The sequence below is a fragment of the Cavia porcellus genome, unplaced genomic scaffold (assembly GCF_034190915.1).
Source record: "Cavia porcellus strain 051 isolate PalLab524CR breed Dunkin Hartley unplaced genomic scaffold, mCavPor4.1 scaffold_14, whole genome shotgun sequence".
NCBI lineage: Eukaryota > Metazoa > Chordata > Mammalia > Rodentia > Caviidae > Cavia > Cavia porcellus.
In genome coordinates, this window is record NW_026947497.1 from 25,614,842 (window position 1) to 25,635,249 (window position 20,408).

The 20,408-nt window shown below is 43.4% G+C and overlaps 1 protein-coding gene across 6 annotated transcripts in view; it reads left to right on the top strand.

Annotated features, from left to right (window-relative positions):
* Positions 1–20,408, top strand: part of Jade1 (jade family PHD finger 1) — a 65,247-nt gene that overhangs the window by 3,062 nt on the left and 41,777 nt on the right. Inside the window, exon 1 of one of the 6 annotated variants that reach the window (XM_063260760.1) lies at positions 4,157–4,289. The exons of 1 other annotated variant lie outside the window; for it this stretch is intronic. The gene's annotated coding sequence lies outside the window, so the exon portion shown is untranslated. Of the gene's footprint in view, positions 1–4,156; positions 4,290–4,409; positions 4,547–4,620; positions 4,743–5,668; positions 5,805–20,408 lie in introns of those variants that run through there. 4 more of the 6 variants (XM_063260761.1, XM_063260764.1, XM_063260762.1 and 1 more) reach the window with 4 other exon arrangements.

A 20,408-nucleotide genomic window follows, 5' to 3' on the forward strand; every position in this document is an offset into this window, starting at 1 on the left:
TGTAGCCCGGGCTGGTTTTGAACTTGCAGTGATCCTCCTGCCTCAGCCTCCCGAGTGCTGGCATTACAGGAGTGTGCCACCATGCCCAAACCTCTTTCATCTCTCCTCGGTAAAGTGTCTTCCAAAAAGTGAAAGAGGCTGGTTTTTTTTTTTCTGTCATTTAATTATTAATATCATTTTAAGAGGCTATTTGTGGAAGCTCTCTTTGTAACAAGATTTGTTTGGGTGACAAATTCGAAGATCGAAAATAATATGTAAGGTTGGACATGGAGGCACATGCCTGTAATTCCAGCACTGAGGAGGCTGAGGCAGGAGGATCGATACAAGTTCAAGGCCAGCCTGGGCTACATAGTTGCCAGCCTAAATTACATAATAAGACCTTGTCTTTAAAAAAAGCATTATAGGGCCAGGGGCTTAGCTCAGTGGCATAAGTGCCTCTCTGGCAAGTGTGAGTTCGATCCCTGGTACCAAAATAAATAATAAATATTATATATATATATACATACTTTAGAACACAATCCAGGACACCCTGGGGGCAATCAATATTTCCCTTTATGTGTTGTAATGTATACAGCTGGTGATGATATTGGCTGGTAAGGATAGTTTGCTCATTTCTCTAAAGAAATGAAGTTAATACAGACTTTAGCGTATGTGTTTCTTTTTTTTTTTTTTTTTTTTTGTCTTTTTCCTTTTTATCGGTACCAGGGATCGAACTCACGACTGCCTGCTTTCAAGGCAGGCGCTTATGCCGCGGAGCTAAATCCCCAGCCCCTACGTATGTGTTTCTTTCAAATATGAACTTTTTTTTTTGACAGTGCTGGTTACTGAGCCTAGGACTCTGCATGTGAGGCACGCACTACGACTGAGCTACATCTTCAACCCTTCCCAAATGTGAACAAATCCAAGTGTATTGTCAAGGCTGTTAATTTCTTTCCTACAGAGAAATGCACAAAACGAAATGAGTAGGTAAACATCAAGCAGTCTAATCATGTATGGCTTCAAAATCAGGAACAAGAATACACATATCCAAATTTATATTCCTTAAAAAAGCCCATTAATATGCAAGAAGAAAACTGAACTATATATAACTACAATAGAATGTAAGGGTTATAAAAAATTTCAAATATCACCTTGAAAAACTAGTAAGGTCTGAAAGGACTAGAATCTTGATATTTCACCCACACTGACTAGTTTATTACCTTATAATTATTTTCTTTCTTCCAGTTTTCTTTTTTTTACTTTGGTCTTTTTCCTTTTTATCATACCGGGGATACGAACTCACGACTGCCTGCTTCCAAGGCAGGGGCTTATGCTGCTGAGCTAAACCTCCAGCCCCACAGTTTTCTAAGATAGGGTCTCACTATGTGGTTCAGGTTGGTGATGAACTCATTGTGTATCCTGGGCTGGCCTCCAACTCAGTGATCCTCTTGTCTCAGCCTCCTGAGTATTAGGATCACAGGTGTTCCTCTGGTTACTTTACAGCTATTTCCGGAATGCCCCTTTAGATCTGATTACAAAATGTGCATTAACTGGATTTGATGGCCCAACCCTCTAATCCCAGCATGGGAGGCTGAGACAGGAGGATCATTGACTTCAAGGCTGGCTCAGGGTTCATAGTGAGTTCAATGCTAGCCTGAATTGCAGAGTGATGCTTCGTTTAAAAAAAAAAAAAAAAGTGTGAATGAACAGAATATTCCAGGGACCAGGAAATGGTGATTCTAATTCTAGCAAGGTAAGAGTAAGTGGCAGAGTGGAATCAGAAACACATTTTCCTAATTGTCAGCTTAGTACTCATTCTAGGCTGCATTGCCTGTGTTGCCACAAGGCAAAGTATGTCATTGCCTTTCCTATTTTAGAAAAAGGTTGTACGAGTTTCCCTTGTGGTCTGATGGCAAAAGACACCTATTATTTTAAGAAATGTCAACTGCTACTGATCACTGATGACAAAATGTTTTTACACATTCCTTATGGATTCAAGGTGTCCTCCATTTCTTCAAATAATCATCACTTTTCTAAGTTTGTCAGGAACAATCTGAAATGACACAGGATTAAAGAGGAAAGGGATCTTAGATATTTTTTGTTTTGAGGCTGAGATATATTGTCCAGGCTGGCCCTGAATTTGGAATGTAGTCCAAACTCTTCTTTCACCAGAGTTCCTCCTGCCTTCCCCTCCTGAGTGCTGGAATTTAGATGTTTGCCAGCACACCTGGTTCAGATGTGAGACCTTTCCTATCATCTCCGTGAAGACAGTAAGGACCAAGGAGATTTGTACAATTCATGTTTTTTTTGAGGGCCTCTGTTCTTCTAGGCCAGGCACAAAGTAGCACGTGGCACTGCCTCAGCTAACGAGGGTTCTTAAGCCATGGCATAATTAGAGCGCTCAGTCCTCGTCAGAGTAACGGTGGAGGGAATGTGTGTGGCATTTTACCCCTTCATTTTTGTCATCCATTTATTCAGTATACCTTGATTTTGATACGTGATGTTTCAGGGACGGGGATAATACTTTATATGGCAAATATGATTTAACTTTTTTTTTTAAGAAAAGAATGAGTGAAGTGAGCCTGGCTGGTATTTATAAAAATTGCAATTTTTCATGGAAAGAAGACAAAGAAAGAGATATAGGGAACAGACAACTTCTTGCACCTAAGATCTCTGCTCTGACATTCCAGGGGGCTATTGAATTTCTCTTCACAACACTTCAGATTAAGGGTCAGCTGTTAGCCTCATTCTCAGAAAGCAACTGAGGCACAGAGAACTGAGGTGGCAGGGAACTACTGTAGCTTTGTAAGTCTGCTGGTTAGAAAGCCTCTGTCCTTTTCCTTCTAGAGTGTGTGTAAGTGTAACTGTAGGTAGGCAATATTGAAGTAATGCGCTAGTTGGTATAGTGCTTTGCATGTGATATCTTTGAGTAGGATTAGGTGAGCACAAAAATAAGGCTGGTAGGCAGTCTACGCTTTTCATTAGAGACGCAGGAGAGGAAAAAAAGGACATGTGCAGTACTTAAGATTTCTTTTGGCTTATTTCCGAAACATAATTGAAAAGGATCAATTAGGTTTGTTTTGCCATTTATCAGATTATAATGTTCTGGATGTAGATGGATGAGTTGGTGTACTATTGTGTGAAATCAACCCCGATTTATTCAGAAAAATTGGTCTAGGTATAAATATGCCTTTTGGGCTTGTTGTTCAGTGTTGTTATTAGTAACCACAGTTCCTGTTTACTGTATGGGAGTTTTATTGGTACCAGGGATCAAACTAACAACCACTTGTGCCACTGAACTATATCCCCAGCCTGTATAGGAGTTTTAATCTGCAAGTTTCTTTTCTTTTGAATCTGAATATCATATTGTATTTCCTTAGGGGATCCATGTAACAAGTATTTACTCTCCATGTAAAAGCAAATTTGTCTTCTGTGGAAAACCACCGACCTGGAACTTTTATACATAAATATCCCAAAATGAGTATCTGATGACAAACTTTATACTTTATACTGAAATTCCATTTTTAGCATTAGCCACTGTCCTCGTATTAGGAAAGTGATAGCCAGTCTTGTGTGTAACATGAAGGTGACATCAATTAGCAAATGATCACTATCTTTTAATGAATTAATACTAATTTGCAATTAATCAGTTCAAAACCAATTTAGGTAAAGGCAGTGTTGCAGTTCCAGAATTGGATTATCTGTATTTAAAAATGTCATCCCTTAAAGCTGTTACTGCAAAAGAACTGTTTTACTTTGCCATTCAGCCTAAACACAAAACCTTCCAAATTACCCGCCTTTTTAGCCACGTTTTTTAATCGATGTAATTTTAAAACTAATTTGGAAGAATCCATTTCTAGATGTCAGACGAGAGTTGGACCTGGGTCAGCCTATGAAGGGGGATCATTTAAAAACCCATTTCCCTGCACCGGGACACCTCAAGAATTTCTGGCCTCCCGAAGCAAGCGAAGGCGGGGATCTGAAACCGGAGCCAGGCAGGCCCATGTGGCTGCGGCCAGGGCCGCGAAGAGTTAACCGGGACCAAGCCCCCCGCGCCGCGGGCTCCCCGCGCGCTCCCTCCGCCCCGCAGTCCCCACCCTCTCCTTTTGGCAAGGGATTAAAGTGCTCCCCCCTGTGGCAGCAGTGACCCAGAAACGAGTTTGATTCACACAGTCCTTCCTCCATAGCCAGCGATCGCCGGCCCGAGAGTCCTCCGCGCGCGAGTGCCGGCTGTGTGCGCGCCGCTCCCCGCCCGAGCGACCGCCGCGGCGCGAACTCATGCGGCGCCTGGGCCGGAGCCTCCGCAGCAGGTACGCGCGCGGGCGCGGGGCGCGGGGGGCGCGCGTGTCCGCGTGCGGCTCGGGCTGCGCGTCCCGGTCCCGCGGCGGCGGCCGTGGCGGCGGTGGCGGCGGTGGCGGCGGTGGCGGCGTCTGCGGCGGCGGTGGCGGCGGCGGCGGCTGCAGGACGAGCCGAGAGGCTCAGCCATATTTGATGGTTTTGTTGCTCTGCTCGGGAGTTCTCGGGAGTAATTTAATGCCGAAGGTCGCTGCCTAGTGGAAATAATATAGTACGTCATTAATATGGCGCCAAAAGATTGGGTTCTCGATCCGTAGCGAGGAGGGAGGGAGGGAGGAAGGGAGGGAGGGAAGCAGCCGCGGAGCGCGGCGTTACTATCCCACCAGTAACTTGGGCATTGCCGGGGCGGGGGCCCAGAGGAGGAGAGGATGATTTTTGGATCCTGAGAATTGATCTATGTTGGATCAGTAAGTTTCATTATGGCTATATTTTTCAGTTTTTTTGGGGGGGGGCGCTGAGGACTTACAGCTTTTTTTCTTTTGAATTTGCGAAGAACATGCGGTTTTCAGGTAAATCATCAATTCAACGCTTTCAGGAGCAGAACCCCAGTTGAGTTCATGAAATTTGTTAAAAAGCCAAAGTGCATTAGGCTGCATGAAAGTGGGAAGCATAGTAGCAACTTGGTAGACAGATGGCAATGGCAGAACGCAGGTTCGCGTACTTATATGAATCCAGTGTGTGTGTGTGTGTGTGTGGCAGGACTATATTTGCCAAACATAGGTGTGAGTAGGTACATCTGTGTATAGAGTGGCCGCAGCCTTGGCTCTTGTCACCGCGTCACCACATGTCCAAAATATTCATTGCATCGATTCAAGGGCAGTGAGCAGGGGGTGGAGAGACGGCTTGGCTATTAGATTCTTCGAAAATTGGTTTCTAGTGATCAGACCTTTTACTTAGCGTGACGGTATAAAGTGTGAAACCCTTCATCGGTGAAATTGGGAAGTTGCCTTGGTAGAAGAAAGTACCGATTAATCATGAACTTAAAACGGATTGCAAATTGCAACCTTTGGCACCATCTGCAAATTGTGGGGGTGGGGTCTCTTGGCCTTGTTGCTGCCTTAAATGAGCATGCAGTATGCACCTCGGGACTGCAAGTTGCAAAGCCCTTCCCCGTGCACGTGTCTTGTGCCTGTGAGTGTGTGTTTGCGAGTTGGGGGCCGTTGTTCGGTGGCCAGCAGGCTTTCCGGGTTGCTCGGCGCTGCCTTGCAAATGCGGGAGAGGGATGGAATGTGGAATGTTGACCGGGGAACCGAATCCTGTCGGAACGGTCCCTTTCGCTGGAGAAATTCGATCCCTTCCACCTCCTTCCCGCTCCCCCGCCCGCCTTCTGGCAAGAGGCGGGGCCGCGGACGCGGCTGCTGCTCAAAGTGGCGAAGCGCGGCGGCGGGAGGCAGGTGCACGGCACCCGCCTGTGGGGGTGCCTCAACTTCCGCGGGCGCTTAAATAGCGGCCTCTCTCCCCTCCCACCGGTAATAGGTGACCTGGCGGCCTAGGGCGGAGGGGGGAAGGGGCCGGGAGCCGGGCGAGCGAGCTTCCGCGGCACGTGGGCAGGTGCTCGGTGGCCTCGGGGCCAACTTTTGTGGCCCGACTCCCGCGCCGGGGAGCGGCGGCCCCGTGCGGAAATGGGGTCGGGTGGCGGCCGAGGTGCCGCCGCCGCGCATCGGCCCGAGCGTCTGGTAACGGTCACGGCCGCGCCGCCGGGGCCCGGGGCGGTGGGCTGCGGAGGCGGGGACGCCCGGCGCGGCGCGGGAGCCCCGCACAAAGCCCGCGGGGTGGGGGCGGTGGTGGCCGCGGCCGCGCTCCGGGAGCGGCCCGAAGCCCGCGCCGTCCCCACGCCGGTTCCGGCGGGCGGCCGCAGGCGTTTGTTTGTTGGTTCCGCGCCGCCTTCCTCGCCGGATGGCTTCCTGTGACAGAGGTGATACACAGTTTCCAGAACTGTCTGGGGCGGGAGCCGAAGCCGAGCCCTCTCGGGGTTGCTCGCCGCCGCCGCTGCTCCCATCCTGCAGCCGCTGCCCGCTCGCCCGGCCCGGAGGTGCCGCCCCGGAGGGACCCGGGAGGGGACAGCGCGGCCGTTTGCAGCGGCGCAAGTGGCTCCTGGACGCGAGGGAGCGTTCGGTTTGCAGCTGGGGCCGAGCGGATTGGTGCAGCTGGCGGCGGCGGGCGGGAGGAGCGGCGGGGGGCGCTTTCGAGCGGGAGGGCGGCGGCGCGGTCGGGGAGCGCGCGAGGTGTCACCGCCGCGCCCGGGCGCGTTCCGGCGGAGGAGCCGGGAGTTACTTTCCCCTCCTCCCGCGCTCTTGTCGCTGTCGCTTCGGGAGCCGCGGGGAGGGGGCGGCGCCGCGCGGGCGGGCTCGGCGGGGGCGCGGCCGGGACCCCAGCTCGAGGGCCTTGGCGCCGGGACCCCGAACTCTGCCAGCGGCGCCGCGCCCCAGGCTCTCCGCTGCGGGGTCCCCTTCCTGGGCGCGTGGGGGCAGCCGCACTCCCCGCTCCCCGTGAATGCTGAGAGCAAACAAAAAAGCGGGCGATTTAAATGTGCTTTCGAAACCCGTTAGGAATGCGTGGTCACCCCGGGCCGTTTAAAAGCAGCCTCAGCCGGCTTCCTAGCGACGTGGGGGTCCTTTGCCCCAGCTCGCGGGGCACTGGAGTCTTATCACCCCCTCTTTAGTCTGGTTAGAGAATTGGTTTTAATTTTTGTTTTTGCCAAATGTTTGTTGCAGTGAATACTTGGGACAGCCACGTTTTTGAAAAGCAGGGAGATCTGAGGTTTCCATTAAAGGAAGTGCTGAGGGTCTTCTCTCCCAGAGGTTTTTATTAGGTGAACTATTTTTCCTTTTTAGAATACCTGCTGTGAAGGTAGATCTCTAGCTACTTGTAGCTCAAGGCTTATACCTCTGGAAGCTAATGAACTAATGAACTAATGAACTGGTTTTTCCCCACGGGAAATGATTTCCCTGAAAGCTGATTTAGGTAGTGACTCACCAATGGTTTGTAGTAAGTTACATTTTGATTGAATCACAGCTAATCAAGATTTAATCTCTTAGTTGGATGAAGAGGGTTCAGGGTAACCACACTTCCACTAACAACACTTTTGACATTTATTACTGTAAAGTAGGGAACATCTCTGGATAACCCTGGAACTATGTACAATTTGAATTTCTGTTACTTTTTTTTTGCTACTGGGAATTAAACTCAGGACCTCTGCTTGCCAGGTAGTTTTGCCTTTTTATTTTGGTACCAGCAATTGTACCTTTTTAAATCTTAAAGATCTTAAAATTTCATTTACTTGTCACTTTTGAATCGGATGATGATTCTTTGGAGTTTTACCCTCTTTGGTATGTATGTTTTTGTAAGTTCATTTGACTTGGCATTTTTTTTTTTTTTTTTTTTTGACTTGGCATTTTTAACATCTAGAACAAATGTAACTTTTAGCTACTTAGGTTAGGTTTCCCACTGTCCCCTTCGGTCCCTCACCTAGCAGAGATAATGCAAACTGCCTGCTTCCATGCAGTGGAAATTGAACCTATTTCAATCTGAAGATCATAGGCTACTTTCTGGTAATAGAAGTTGGGTGGATTATACAGATTATAGTTTTGATAAAGTTAGATGTATGTGTGTTTTAAACAACCCACCCTACTAGTTCTTTATCATTTGACAAGAATAAAACAAGTGTTTTATTCTTTATATTATATAGCTCAGAAGTGTGGGTCAGAAGGATAAATTGAAACAGATTTGGAACCTGGATCAGAAGGAAAAGTTCCCCATGTTTGACTTGTTAGGCCATGCAGTTTACTTTCAAAAGCCCTTCTTAGTGATTAGTTACTATAGAAGTGGTGTTAAATGTACATTGTCGGAAATTACAAAATACAGAAATGAAGGAGAGTTTCTACCCTCTAGTGATAACCACTGTCATTTCTGGTTGTATGCATATACAAGTCAAATGAGGTCATACTGTTCCTATATTTCTGTAAGGAACTGTTCTGTCAGCCAGCTTGGTGATTGCTTCCTACTTCCTTTTTATCTGTCAGCTCTCTTGTCTTTGTGGTGCTAGGATTGAAAGCAGGGCAGACTGGGCCTAAATTTGCTATTGTTGTAGCCTCAGTATCCCTGAATGCTGGGATTACAGGAGGGGAACCCACCATAGTTAGCTGAGTTGGTTAAACCTGAGTTTCATCTACTACTAAGACTGATACAAATTTCCTCATTTGGCCCTAAGATATAATAGCTTTGTCTAAACCACTGTCCCATCAAGAACCATTTATCACATATGGTTGTTGAAGTAAATTTTATTACTTTGACTCTGAGGAGGCAGGCTTTTGGAAATAAAGTTGACTGGGTTAAAATGACCCACATGGTGATCCCAGTGCTATGGGAGGCTGAGGCAGGAGGATGGAGAGTTCAGGCCCAGTCTGGGTCATTTTAGCAGGACCCTATCTCAAAATTTAAGAGAAAAAAAACCAAAAAGGAGTGGGTATGGAACTCATCATGAAGGCCCTGAGTTCTGTTCCCTTCCCTTAGCTCCCAGAGTCTGGAAATCAAAAATTGTGTTATAATTTGGAAGTCTTAGGTTTGAGGTCATCTGTTTGAAAAAATACTTTCATGAAATTTGTTTCTCTGATATATTTAACATGTTTGTTGGAAAAAGATCTGTCACATTTGTGTTTCAGTTCTGAGGTGGCTGGAACTGCAAATATCTAGTCATCAAACACTGATCATCCTCTAGAGCTGGGAGTGGAGGCGGCAAACAAAAGATCTGGTTTAATTCTTGCTTCATACCTTACCTTGTAAAGCCCTTTCCTGGCCTAGTATTTTGGGTTACCTGTTACAGTTACAGTTAGTAAATAGTCTCTCAAAGTGTGCTTTATAAACCTAGCTTCCCTACCAGATTTATGAAATGGGTGTCCTCTGGAGGAAATGAGGATTTCGTAGCCAACACATCTTTGCTTCTTACCTGATTTGGGATTAAAAATTTTGGCTTAATCATTAAACATTGAAAGTTCTATCAGTTTTAAACTTTCCTTTCTCCTTGTCCAAGGTTTTAACCGAAAATAGGCACAATACTCACCAAGTGTTTGTATATTGGTCTCTTACATTTTTTACATCTTATGAGCTCTAATCAAGTAGTAAGAGTATTTGCCCAGCATGTGTAGGGCCATGGGTTCAATCACAGCACTACTCAGATGTTTTTGAATAATTATCACGTTTGCTATCTTCTTGGACCATAGTCTCAAAGTGGAGACTGAATTGAGACTCTGCTGTCATTTGTTTGGTACACTTTTCTTACAAAAATTTCACTGTGATCAAGAGTGTTTGATAATTGGTGGCTCTGGAGTTACTGTGCTTCCTAATGCAGGAATGGTCTCAGAGGTCTTGTACCTACAAGTGGAAGTGACATTTAAGCTTAGCTGGGGTTAGGTGTCATGGATTGGTGCTGGACTCTGGCCATATTGTCCTTTTCTACTAGCCGACAACTTCTAATGATTGCGTCAAAGCAATAAAAATAAAGATTACCAGACTTAGAATGGAAGCTCAGCCACTGAGTAAGGAAGGGGCTGCATATTTTTTTTGAATCTTTTATTAACTCTAGAACAATGGTATCTGATATACACTTAACAGATGTTCAGTGATCAACCTTTTGATTACTCTCAAATCGGTATAGTCCTTACTTTGTGCTTTTGGTGATAGAATCAAGATATAGTAAGGTAGATTGAGGACACTGGAAATAAATTTAACATTTGTGCTGAGGGTCGAACCCAGAGCCTCATTTACCACTGAGCTTCACTCCTAGCCCTATAAAATTTACTTTTAAAACTTCATGCTCTTTTGGTTTATTTAAGGAAATTAAACCATAGTTTGTTCTTGTTGAAAGGACTCAAAATTGGCATAGTTTGAAAAATACCAATCATTTAATATTTCCTTTGGAGGAAACTGTTAAAACTAGGGATCTAAGACAGTTTCTCCAGTTTGTAAACAGTTATTTTAAATGAAGATTTTACTGGTGAGGGTTCAAACTGAAGAATAAATTGGTCATTCTTTTTTCTTACCCCAGAGTAAGGGGCAAGAAAAAGCAAGGCTAGCAAGTTGCTTGAGGTTGAACTGCGTGGTGTGTTTTTGTTTAGGAGAAAGAACACTAAGTACAGTTTAAATTTTTCTTGATTACTCATGGTCATCTTTACTAGCATCAGTGATTTCATTGTGAAAATGTAATGATGCCATTTAGAAGTGGAGGTTGATCCTTGATGGCTGTAACCTTTAAAGTTAGGGAAATTTGAGATCAGAAACCTTGACAACCTTTCCCCAGGAAAATGTGGGTACTACTGAAAGTTACATGTTATTTTTAGGGGTTCGATGGTTTTCCTAAATCACTTAAGCATGTCCCTTAGATTGATTCTAGTTAAGTGGTTAAGTTCTGGTGACTCCTTTTTATGATTTCTCTGATCCTTTTATTGTCACTTGTAACCATGTGTTAAATTCCTGTCCAGAACGGTCATTTTGCTGCCTATTAACTTATTTTCTGTTACTAGCTTAAGTCTCATAAATAGCTTGTTCTTTTTACTTCGTGTGCACTAGTACCAAGTACGTTGGGCGTTTTCCTTAGAGGAAAAGTCACTGGTTTTTGGATATGGCCTGTAAGTTGTACTTTTTTTTTTTTTCCCTTTGGTTCTTGCTGGGCTTAGTTTGTATGTCTATCTTGTAAGGTTTAAGATACTTGCCCTGGACTTGGTAATTGGTTCACCTGTAATATGCTGGTTTGTAAATATACTGCCAATCTGTTGATTTATGGGAAGGATAAGTAGATTCCTGTGAAAGACCAGGTAATCAGTATTTTGGGCTTTGATTCAGTTTGTCACATCTGCTCAACTCTGCAGTTGTGTGAAAAGCAGCCTGGGTTGCTAAGATCCCTTTTGAGGACAGGAGGTGTAACACAAGACCTTTGTATATGGTGAAACATACCTAGGTAGTGTGGCGTGGGGGTGGGATGGGGCTGGAGGTTTCCTGAAAACATAATCCACTTTGTGAGACACTTTGATCTTCAACTTCGGAGTCTTATCCAGACCTTGCTGCTAGGTTTTGAGAGCGTCTCAGCATTCTCATTATCATAACAAGGCTCATGCGATTGTGTTGAAATGTTTGTTTTCATATAAAATTCAAGTGATAGTTTTTGTTAACTGTGTGATCACAGTCTTCCCGTATACATTGGGTCTTTCTTGCTCTTTTTAAAAATTGTACTTTTAAATTTTTTGGCAACTTAACATCGTTAGTGATAACTGATAGTTTTTGACAACCGGCTCTAATCAAAGGAACAAAGTTCCTTAAAAACAGCTGCATTTCAATCTGTGCACAGAGTAATTGTCATTAGTTGCCTGAGTCTGGTTTCTGCAGAAGCTGCTTTGTATATCCTGTATAAGAACATCTGGTTTGAGCATTTAAAAATCTTTTAAATTACCCTGTAGATACTTTGCATTTATAGGCTTATTCCACGGGTGGAATAATGGATTTAGGATTCTTACCCACCCTTGTCCTTCTCTTGGTTCATTCAGAAACTTCCTTATTAGCACTTGACTTTTCTAAAATGTCATTCTTTAACTCTCAAGTTTGACTTGAAGTTGTGTGTGTGTGTGTGTGACTTGCTTATAAATTAGCTCTTAGTTTAGATACCTACACAAGATGGAAGATGAACCTCTGATTTCAGTGTAATGCTTTGGAAAAGAAACTTCACTTTTTAACTTTTTTTTTTTTTTTTGTCTTTTCCATTTTTATTGGTACCAGGGATCAAAGTCACGACTGCATACTTGCAAGGCAGGTGCTTATGCAGCTGAGCTAAATCCCCAGCCCCAGAAACTTCACTTTTACATACTGAAGAGTTTAGTCTTAGTTTTCCTGGTAAGTTGTCAAAGTTTGAGGAGAGGAACAGGACTCCGAGGATAAATAGACTTTATCTCTTACAGGAGGTTAGGGTTTCTAAAACCATTTGGGGCTGTGGAAAAGAATGACCCGTGTTAACCATGCCTGCCATGGTTAGAGGAAATGGCATATTACTAGCCATCACAGGAAGATAGCCTTTTAACTTTTATTTTTCCCAAATGCTTTTGAAGTAGAGAGGAATTTGAAATCTTTATTCTTTAAACTGTTACTGCAGTAAGTGACTGCCTACTGACATTGTCTATTCTTGTATTATAAAAACATTTGCTTAAAGTTCATGATGACCTGATCAAGCAGAATGGGTGATTATGGCATTACCTTTTCTAATTTTTCCTCTGCACCTTTTCATCTCTTTTTTCCCCCTCTGTAATGCTGGGGATTGTGCATGCTAAGCAAGTGCTCTGCCACTGTACTAGTGCTCTGCCACTGGGCTGTATGTCTCCAGTCCTTCTATTTTGTTCTGAGACAGAGTCTTGGTAAGCTGTCCAGGCTATGATCCTGCCTCAGCCTGCTGGGTAGCTGGAATTACAGGCATGTGCCAGTGCAACTGGTTCCATCCAATGTTCTTCTAAAGCAGGTCTTCCATACCCCATCTCAGGAGGTGAGTAGAATATAGTTTGTGGCTTCTCATTTTAGGCTGGTGTTTTGTTTCAGGCCAAGTTGTGTTCTCTGAGACTTCTGTATAGTGGGGAGTAGGAAAGAAAATGTCTTCAATTTTAAATCTTTACCTTTTTTTCCCCTTTTTTTAGACAGTGCCTCTTTGTATAGTTCAACTGTCCTGAAACTTGCTGTGTAACTCAGCTTAGGCTGGTCTTGAATTTGAGATCATCCTGCTTCAGCTTCTTGTGCTGGCAGTATAGAAACATAACCACACTTGGCAAACTCTTTGCTTTTTAAATGTAGTATAGGGTCCTGTTAAATTAATCATACTAAAGGTTATCAAGAGAAGTAAGAGTTCTTGATGGATTATGTATGGAACACTTGGGTTCCATTTTCTGAGAGCTATTATCTTTCCAGAAATTTTGTATGAATATATAAGGAATTGGCATATGTGTTCTTTTCTTGTATGGATGTATGATCTATATTTTGTTTTAATTGTGCTCCCTGGAAGTTCCCCCATCCCTACCCCATGCATGCTGGGCAAGTACTCTACCACTGAGCTATATCCCCGACCCACCTGCTTTTTTCTTAATATGTTTTGGGCATCTTCCCATATCTGAGCACATAGATTTAACAAAACAGCACGTAGATCTAACAGAATGGAATCCTGAGTAGAAGGAAAAGGAGAAAAAAGGCTGAGGATTAGGAGACCAGGGTGACTGACTGCCATTATTTGAATGTAAATTCAAAAGTTAAATAAGTACATTGCAGGAGCCAGGTGTGGCGACAGAAACCTTCTGAAACCTGAAGCAGGAGGACTGCAGGTTCTAGACTGGGCTAAGATACCCTGTCTCAACACACAATTTCCCTGCTCCAGCCCCTCCTTCCCCCTCCCTCCCCCAGGTACTCAGGATTGGGATGTTTTGTCACAGCCATGCTTACTCCATTGAACCTAAAATTAGAGACTTAGAAGGAGGTTAATAGATTGTCTTAGAGCTCATAGGCAACCATTGGATTATTTATAAATTGGCAAGTGAGAGCTGCTTGTGATTCATTCAGAACCACTTAAATATATACATTCCTTAAAATGTTGAAAATTGCTTTTATTGGCTTTTAAAATCTGAGATCAAAAATGAAGAAGTTATGTGAACAAACCAGATAAGATAGCTCGGCCTGAAACCCCAGCACTGTGGGAGATTGAGGCAGGAGAATCACAAGCTCAAGCCCAGCTAGAGCAACTTAGTGGTTTTTTAGACCCTTTCTCAAAAAACGTTCAATCCCCAGTACTGGGGGAAAAAAAGTTTGCAGTGAACTAAAGTGTTGTGGTACCTGGCTTTGTTAATAATGCTTACAAGGAGTAATACTGTAGTTACCATATTTGGAGAGTTACCATATTTTCCTTTGGAGGAGGTGTTTTAATGTTTCCTATTTCAGCTGAATATTTCAAGTTTGGTATCTTTCCAAAGGTCTTGGAGTAGCTTGGGCAGCATTGTCTTTAAATTTTGATGCATAACATTATTTTTACACAAAACAAGTTTTCTGATCAGGTGACACTTTCGGTTTTTTGGGGGGGAGGAGGAGGTACCAGGGATCAATCCTTGGGAACATGACCTTCTTCCTACCAGGCAGGTACTTATACCACTGGGCCCCAGCCCTGATACTTATGACATTATTAAGAGTACAGTTTAGGGCTGGGGATTTAACTCAGTGGTGTAAGTACCTGCCTGGCAATCGCAAGGTCATGGGCTAGAGATACATAAAGCTCAGTGATACAAGGCTGCCTGGCCAGTGTGAGGGTCCTGTGTTCCCTTCCCAGTACCCAAAAACAAAACAAAACAAAACAAAAGTACATTTAAAAAACTTTATTTTGATTGAAATATTTAGGCAAGCTTAAATGTTTAAGATAGAAGCTATTCGTTAGTTAAAACTATGAATTTTCTTACATCACATATAACCCTTTAAAGTGAGGAATTTTGGTTTGAATTACACTAGTATTTTTAGACTCATAGCATATAAATTAGATAATATTGCCAATATGAAAATCTTGTATCTTAGGCCATTACCATTTGCTTTAAAAACTGAGGACAAGTGGACAGGTTTCACTAGGTACAGATGGGTGCTTGAAGAGTTAAATAACCCTTTAGAAGGCGATAAGATGACCTAGTAAGAAAATGATGGGTATTCTTTTTTAGGGGAATGGTACTCTGTGATCAGTAGTTTATAAATCCAATGTAGTAGTTACATCTTGTTTAGAATATTCAGACAGTATTCAAACTGTATGATATTATCAAGTAAACAGAAGAGTAGATAAAATACTTTAGGTTTATATAGGATCACCTGCTGTCTGAAAATACCACTAGCTTTTCAGTACCTAAGAATACAGTTATGTATTGTAACTGAAAGAATAGACACCAAGAAATTTAAAACTAATAGAAGTTACTCCAGTTAAAGGTCAATTAGATATTAAATTCAATAAACCCAAGTGAGCATAGGATACGATTTATGTACAGGAACTCAGTCATTTATCCAAGAGGTTATTTTAACACAGTATTGCATTAGCTAACATATAATAGAGGAAGTGTGTAAAGTGTGTTTTAATTGAGTACCTTCTAGAGCTTCTTGGAGTGAAATACATACCAGTGAAAACAGTACATAAAATTGTTACTTTGAGGAAGAAACCAGCCTTTTTACATATGAGCCATAAGATAGTTAAAACCTCTAGTGTGTAAGTTTTACTGTACTTGTTGAGTTTATGGCCTGGTAAATGGTCCCTGTTCCACTAGAGAGAGTGCTGGACTGTTTGTTTCCTCAAATCAGTCCTTTTCCCAGGAATAGCACTGAATAAACATCCTCGGATTCTTAATCGTTTTATACAGTTCCTTTCCCCTTAGCCCCTGAAGTTTTTTCTCATTCATTCTTAGAGTCACATACTAGTCATGCCTCACTGTGACCACACCCAGGTCACTCAAATTCCTGAGCCACCTAAAAGCTGGGTTCCTTCAACTAGTGGCTGCTCTTAATTTTATTGCATGCTAATTTTTCACCATTTCAGCCTGAGACTTTAACTTTCAAGGTTTTGAAGTGCCGTGCCGTACTTGTACAGCAGTGACCTGGTAATTTTAGCACCTATCTCTGAAACTACTGCTAGTCCCTTCTCAGTCATCTCCCCGGTGGACTGGAGTTGCTTTCATGTCACATTCCGTGTCTTGTTCACCGTGTTTCTGGCGTCAGACTTGATGAAATGTTCATCAGCTTCATATGTTAGCTAACACACTGTCTTAGTTTCCGGGACAGAAAGGATTGAAGAATGATCTGCATGTAATCCAAACAGGGACTTGGGCCAGTGGCTAAGAATGTGTTCGAGTTTCAGAGGAGATGGTGCCCTGAGCACCCTCCACAGATGCCCAGCTGTCTTGGCACATCTCCTTACAGTGGAGGTTTTATTTCTATTTCTCTCTCTCTGAAAGCTGTACTGTTTTGAGATTTCAGGCTGGTTTGGCAAAATTCAGACAGTATCAGGATGAGCTACATTGAGGGCTAGACCCAGATTACTGGAGGCCTTGGTTGTAGGTGTTTGATCAGCAGCTGGCCCTTATGTGTGATATCTTTTCGTATTTAACTTGATTAGAATCTTTGTTCTAGAAATTACTTTAATCGTTGGAAAGACACATTCAGGGGCTTAATAAGGCGGGAGTTGGTTATTGACCACTCTGTCTTGCTGCATTTAGTTTGAAAAGATTTCTTTTAAGTCATTTTAGGGGAAATCTGCCTTCTTTGGGGTCTGTCCATCTTCCTACTTATCATTCTTATCGTATCTTATCATTCGTACCATACATTAACTTTGAAATTTCCTTAGTAATATTTTGTCCACGACCCTCATTGTCCTTGGTTAAAAATCCCCACTTGTTCTTGGTAGAATCTCTGTTGATTTCATCTTGCTTCCTATTATAGTTTGTATCTGCATGTCTCCTCAAAGCCTCATGGAGTCATATATGGGGCTTGTTCAGAGTTGGCTGGATCTAGAGTGTGCGATAGTCTCATGGCGCAATACTAAGATTAGAATGCTGAGATTAAGGATAGTCGATTACTAAATCAGTGCACTGATTGGTTTGGCACCTGCCCTAATCTTGGCAGCCTAGAAAGGATTTAAAAGGAGCAGAAAAAGCTGATAGCTTTTTCATTTGTTGCTTGCTTGCTTTGCTACCTTCTGCCCACCATGATCTGTTTCTCCTCCGTGGTGCCTGCCTGTCATGCCACCCTACCTTGGAGCCAGCTAATTATGGACTGAAAACTCAACGGACTGTGACCTAAATAAACCTTTCCTTCCTTAACTTGTGAGTGTTGGGTATTTTGTCTGAGCAATGAGAAAAGTAGCTAAGAATTTGGTACCCGAGAAGTGAGTCATTGCTGTGGCTGCACTTCCCATGTGGTTTAGGATCTTTGGGGACTGGCTGGTAAGAACAGTTTGGAAAAGTTCAGAGGCCAGCTAGAAAAGTAGAGCTGAAACACCTTATGCTGTACTTGGTGGAAATTGGTCAGCGCTCAGAAAATCAGAATGCTGGTAGAAAAGTTGCCAATAAAGACTAGTCTAGGAGCTTTCTAGTTTTCTGTTAGGAGTACCGCATTGGTTGGTAAACTCCAGTGTGTGTTATTGTTTGGCATTTTACTTGAGTCTGGAGACTGCCTGAGACTAAGGTTAAGGGTGGCAGACTACTCTTGCAGAAGAAATTTCAAGGCACTGTAGTACTGAGGCTGTGGCAGTGGCTACTGTTGGAGGTTTTCAGCCAGATGTATATTGAGAATCAAGACCAAGGAGTCCAGCAGAATGATTCAAAATGTTTGTGAGTTTGGTCTGAAAGGAAGCTCCATTAAAGATGGAACAGGAGAGATTGGTCACTGAAAAGACTAGTATGAAAAAACCAAGTATTTTAGAAAAAGAACGGAAAAAATGGCCTGAGGACAACACAAGAAGCATCAGGACTCCAGCCTTTGCAGCCTTGGAGTTGCAAAAGTGAACGACTGTATGAAGCTGAAGGTGCACTGGAGATATTAGAAGTTTGGAGAAGCTGGGAATGTGGATCATTGAGAAAAACTGCTAGGAGGGACAGATCTGGCCCCAGAGAAAAGGCGTGAGAGCTATGACCATTTAAAGTGCTCGAGGGGCAAAGTTCTTTGGAGTTCACAACTTGCCACAAGATTGCTGGAATGCTGGACATGAAACTATGGGACTTGATGCTTACTATACTGGATTTTGGGCTTGTTCTGTTCCCATTCCTTTTGGAATGGAACTGTCTATCTCATGCTGTTGTATGTTGAAAGTGTTTTAAGTTTCTTTTCATTTGTTGGGCTCACTGTTAAAAGAGTTTGCCTTAAAAAGCTCAGAGGAAATTTGGGACTTTCCAGCAGTGCTCAAACTGTTAGGGCTTTGGCAAGTCTTAGAGATAGGCTAAATGCCTGGACTAAAGTCTTTGATGTAATGGGATGTGCATGTATCACTGGAGGGCAAGGCAGAATGTTAGATTTGTGCCTAGGTGTACCTCAAAAGCATCACTCAGCCATCCTTGGGGCTTGTTCAGAGCTGTGTGTGAAAGTCTCATGGCACAATACCAGGATTAAGGATGCTGGGATTAAGGGTGGGTGATTACTACATCACTTCACTGATGGGTTTGGCACCCATCCTAATCCTGACAGTCTAGATAGGATGGATTTAAAAGGAGCAGAAAGAGGTTGCCGAGGTCCCTTGCCTGCTTTTCTTCGTTTTGCTCACCGTGATCTGTTTCTCCTCTGTGGTGCCTTTCTGTCATGCCACCTTGCCTTGGGTCAGCTAATGAAGGAGTGAAACCTAACAGACCTTTCTTTAACTTACGTGTATTGGTATTTTTGTCTTGGCAATGAGAAGTAAGACACTTTCCCCTATAATAAAAACCCCCAGTGGTCCCTATGCCTAATTCCTTGGTCTCCTATGAATAAAATCTGCCTTACTATTTTAGTGTGTCATGAATTTGTCTTTTCTAGTAACATAAAGTAAATAAAATCTTGAAAAACAAGGCCAGAAGGTTCCAGTGATGGCCATGGTTGTAATTGGAGCTCAGGGAGGCTGAGGCAGAAGGGTTTTGAGTTTGAGACCGTCTTGGGCTGCAGCGACTTTGGCCAGCCTGGATTGAATGTTGAGAACTTATCTCAAAAAGCAAAAACCTAAATCTAAAAGAGGAATGTTATGCTTTAGATCTAAACTATCCCTTAAAGTCTCATGTGTTCAGAGGTAAGATTTTTGGAAAGTGGTTTGATCATGAGGGTGATACATTCATGTTTGAATCAATCCATTGATGAGCTTATAGCTGAATAATAATATCAGGGGTGTAGTCTGGTTGGAGGAGGATCACTGGGGGCAGAAGGTGTATTCTTGCCCCCAGCCCATTTCTCTTGCCCCCAGCCGTTTTCCCTTGTGATTCTCTGCTGTTTCCGAGCTGCCGTGGGTTGAGCAGCTTTCTTCTGCCAGGGCCACCACACCAGCGGCTGAAACCTCAGAAACCATGAGCCAAGACACCTTTTAAATTGTGGGTGTCAGGTGTTTGGAGTATTGAATGCTAATACAACTGAGTGATGTGAACAGTGCTTGGTCAAGGTTCCAGGGACTGGGATATCTCACATTGAGGGGCTGCATCTGGTGAGATCCCCTTGTTTTGTCATAACGGTGCATTGAGAGGGAACAAGAGAGAGCTGAACTTGATTTTTTTCACAGACCCTCTTGAAGTAGCATTAGTTTCAGTCCATCAGCCTCTCCTGTCTTATAGAACCATGTGTTTGCCAACTTCGTGAACCACTGATGCTGAATTCCCATTGCTTGCCCATTTCCTGTGAGACTGGAAGCTCCCTGAGGCCAGGGACAGTGATTTTCCTCCAGAGCCTCCCAATATATTAGGTGCATTATAGACTATTCTATCTTCTTGCTGGTTTGTTTCTCTGGAGGTCTGTGAGTAGTAGCACTTTTAATTGATTATTATCTAACCCACTACCATCGAGAGCAGAGTCAGGAGAGATAATAATGCAGAGCCACTCTGGTTTCTCAGGCTGGCTTTTAGTGGACTGATGTTTGCAACACAGCCATGGTATCCTGTAAAAGATAGCAATGTGGACTTTGATTTTCTGATACAGTAAGTAGCTCTGGGTGAGATAAATCAGCCTGATGTCAAGGTTTAAGTACATTAGAGCCGCAGAGGAAGAAATTCTTCGAGCACTGACCCTCATCACTGCTGGATTCCCTGGAGAAGCAGAGTACAGCATTCTCAACCTTCATTACTCAAAGTCTTCAGGGTGAATAAATCTTCATTAGGAAGAAAATACTATTTTTACTCCTTTACTTGCATAGTTTTGCTTGAGAGGTATTTCTGTGTGTTTAGGAGCATCATTCTGTTTTGGCCAGTGCTTGCAGCTTTTACTTAGTGACTGCTAGTGTGCTTTCTCCAGGAGTTTTATTTGAGAGCTGGGAGGAAGGCATTTTGATTCAGAGTAATTCTTTAGATGTACCTTTAGGCAAGTTCGTGTGAATCAGTGAA